We start from the raw sequence: 3,453 nt of genomic DNA on the forward strand, positions 1-3,453 counted from the left end.
CTGTAAAGAATAAACTTTAAACAAACAGACAAAGCCCCAAACCTAGGATTCAGGCCTTTCTCCCGCTTGGACCTTAGCAGGGTGCCCTGCTTAGGGAAAAAGGCCCAGTTGATTCGGAAGTAAGATGAAAACCTCCAATCCCCAGTTTAAAAAAAAAAAAAAAAAATGCTGTGAGGCTACAGAGTAAACACCCGTGTGTCCTCAGGAGCCCAGGGTCCCCAGGAACTAAAAGCAAGCAGACTCCTTCATGTTTTCTGTGTGTCCCCTTAGTAGTCGGAGTCACCGCGGCTATGGTCCGCCCTGACTAAAGGAGACTTAGAACCCAGCAAACCGCCGCCCTGAGATGTGGTACCAGCCTGCCCCCGGGCTGGCGGACAGTACTCTGAAGATGGCTGCCCCGTTGCTATGGAAATTTAATTCCCCACCAGAAGCAAATCCCATTCTAAAGGCCAGGAATGGCCATGTTAGGTCAAGAACAAAACATGAACTGGGGGAAAAGATCGCTTTTCAAGAGAACCAGACCATTAATTAAGCAGAGGAACCACCCTACAAAGAGAAAATTGCAGATACCGAATGTAAGTGATCTTTATTCTGTTGGAGGGCAGTTTTAGAGTGCCTACAAGGGACATCGCGCCGGGGAGCGTTCTCTATGTCATCAGAGGAGAGGTGTACAAAGTGGCTGGAGGGACGGAGGTGAGAGGTCAGGAGGAACTTCCCCGGCAGAAGAGCTGTTAAGACACTGATCTGTATTCCTGAGGAGAGTGGTGAATCTGCTTCTCTAGGAATTCCAAAGAAGGGTAAAATTAGGTACATGTCCCAGGTGGTTCCGGTTAATGCCTTCCAAACATTTTGAGTCAAAAACCTCTGGAAGAGTCCAAAACCCCATTTCCATAGGTGCAACCCTAACTCAAGTTCTCTCCATTCCCCCAATGTCACTGTCTATGCGTGCGGTGAAGGTGTGAGTATGTGTAAGCTGAGCCACGAATAGAAACCAGCTGCCTAAAAAGGCATGTGTGGAAACCCCACTCCTATCCAGGCACTGTCTTCTTCCTCTCTCCTCTCTCCATCGCCCTCTAGCCCACAGTCCAGAGTTTATGGACGGAAGTGACGAGTCAGTGTGTAAACATTAGTTGGGCCACCAGTATGTTTGAGGCACTGTGTTCGATGCCACGGGGAAAACAAAAAGGTGAAGATTTTACCCCCTTGCCTTCAAAGAACTTGTCTGGAAGGAAGCTCGAACGTGACCACATAAAAAGGTAACAGGTCAGTTTAGGGGGTTTCTGTAGAAAATGCAGACCCATGAGAAGCTCTGGAAAGGGGTAGCTCTTTCTTTGGTAGGCTGGCCAGAGAAGGCAAAGAGAAAAATCTCTTTTTTTTTTCTTTTTAATTATGGTAAAAAAAAAAAAAATAACATAAAATTTACCATCTTAAACATTTTTAAGTGTACAACTCAGTAGTTAAGTACATTTATACTGTTGTGCAACACACCTCCAAAACTCTTCATCCTGCAAAACAAACCTTATATCCATTAAGCCATGGGTCCCCATCTCCCTCTCCCCCCCAGCCCCTGGTAACCATGATTCTACTTTCTGTCTCTGGGAATCTGACTACTTTAGACACCTTACAAAAGTGGAATCACACAGTACTTGTCTTTTTGTGACTGGCTTATTTCACTTCGCACAATATCCTCAAGGTTCATCCAAGTTTTAGCATGCATCAGAAATGTCCTTCCTTTTTAAGGCTGAATAATATTCTCTTGTGTGTAATACCTCATTTTGTTTACCGATTCATCCATCAATTGACATTCGAGTTCTTTCCCTCTTGGATACTGTGGATAATGCTGCTAGAAACATGGGCATGCAAGTATCTCTTTGAGATCCAGCTTGTAGTTCTTTGCGATATGGACCCGGAAGTGAGATTGCCCGATTGCATGGTAGTTCTATTCTATTCTATTTATTTATTTATTTAGAAACCACCATACTGTTTTCCATAGCCGCTGTGTCATTTTACAATCCCGCTAAAAGTGCATGACGGTTTCAATTTCTCCAAATCCTCCTGAACGTGAGTCATTTTCTGCTTTTTTAACAGTGGCCCTCCTAATGGGTGTGAGGTGACATCTCATTGTGGTTTTGATTTGCATTTCTTCAATAATTAGTGATGTTGAGCATCTTTTCATGTGTCTGTTGGCCATCTGGATATCATCTATTCAAGTATTTTGCCCATTTTTCAATCAGGTTATTTCGGGCTTTTTTGTTGCCGTTAAAGGAAGAGCATCTTGAGTGGAGTCAGGAAGAGAGAACAATGTCTGGGTGTAGAGAGGAGGCAGGCTTTTGTCGGATCAGGTGACCCAGGCAGAATGCTTTAAGGAAGGTGAAGCTGACATGTTGTGCGGACCAGACAGGCAACAGGTGTGGGCCGAGTCTCCAAACCAAGATCCTGAAGCAATGTGCCTGGCATCTGGAGAGCCTGAGGGCCACAGACGCACACGCCCCGCCCCCCTTAGCTAAAGTAAAGCTCTGCAGTTAAATGGGACTGGCTTCCTTGTTACTGTTATTTCTCATGCGTGTCTCACTGGGGAGAGGGCTCTGGACTCCACCCTCCCTCCAAGTGCCTTACATTCCTAGCGTTGTTCTGAGCTTCCAAGTGACCCGCACCGCGGCCCTCTCCCTTCATCCCACTGGCCTGCTGGGGCTGCAGCAAGAGCCCACACAGGAAGGCGGCTGACTCAGTGGAAGGAACCTCCAGCGAGGCAACAGGATCAGCCAGGCACACTCCCGAGATGCCCTGGGACACTGGCCTGCACCCTGCCCCGCCTCTCGGGCTACCTCTCCCACCCGTGGATTATATATATGGTCCTCTGGCTTCACTGGAAGCAGGAGAGAGCCCCATCTGTCAGTGCTGAGATCCCCTCTGAGAGCCCGCTCTCCCACGCTTTCCAGACCAAACACCTGGCTACACTTTTTGCCCAGCGTTTGTTGCGTGAGGGAAATGCTCCCCACATGCTGTTATGAAGTAGGAGACAAGAAAGTGTTACTGCATGAGATTCCTATTAAAAGACAGAGATAAAGAGTCAGAAAGAAAGGAAAGGACAGCGAGGTGATACACCTCAAATATTAATAGTGGTGGCTTCTGGGTAGTAGAATATGGATGAATTTTTTCTTTGTGCTTTTCTGTATTTTCCAAATTTTTGACCATGAATATGTATTACTTTTGTAATCAGAGAAAGGACAGCACATGGTAATTTTAAAAAGCCTTTGTTGGGCTTCATGCCCACTTGGGCTTGGTGCTCTCACAGATTCTACACAGAAAACTGTAGTCTTTGCCCTTTGGAGCTCTTCATCCCAACTACACCTGCTAGTCCTCCGAAAGGGGCTAAAGACATTCCCTGGGGAAGCGCCAAACAGCCCTTCACACCAGACCTGTCAGGGCAGAGAAGCCATGGTGGGTGGATGG

The 3,453-nt window shown here is 46.7% G+C and overlaps 1 long non-coding RNA gene across 2 annotated transcripts; it reads left to right on the forward strand.

The window, feature by feature from the left end:
• The first annotated feature begins 455 nt into the window (after window positions 1-455).
• Window positions 456-2,532, forward strand: LOC141374573 (uncharacterized). Of its 2 annotated transcripts, none has more exons than XR_012381581.1 (4): window positions 456-764; window positions 1,078-1,263; window positions 1,970-2,061; window positions 2,235-2,532. It is a non-coding gene; the product is annotated as an uncharacterized lncRNA (long non-coding RNA). The 2 variants fall into 2 exon arrangements; XR_012381582.1 differs by having other exon boundaries at window positions 1,078-1,256.
• The last annotated feature ends 921 nt before the right edge of the window (window positions 2,533-3,453 follow it).

This window comes from Callorhinus ursinus, unplaced genomic scaffold, assembly GCF_003265705.2.
Source record: "Callorhinus ursinus isolate GAN/ISIS: 27379988/994484 unplaced genomic scaffold, GSC_fseal_2.0 scaffold19, whole genome shotgun sequence".
NCBI classification, from domain to species: domain Eukaryota; kingdom Metazoa; phylum Chordata; class Mammalia; order Carnivora; family Otariidae; genus Callorhinus; species Callorhinus ursinus.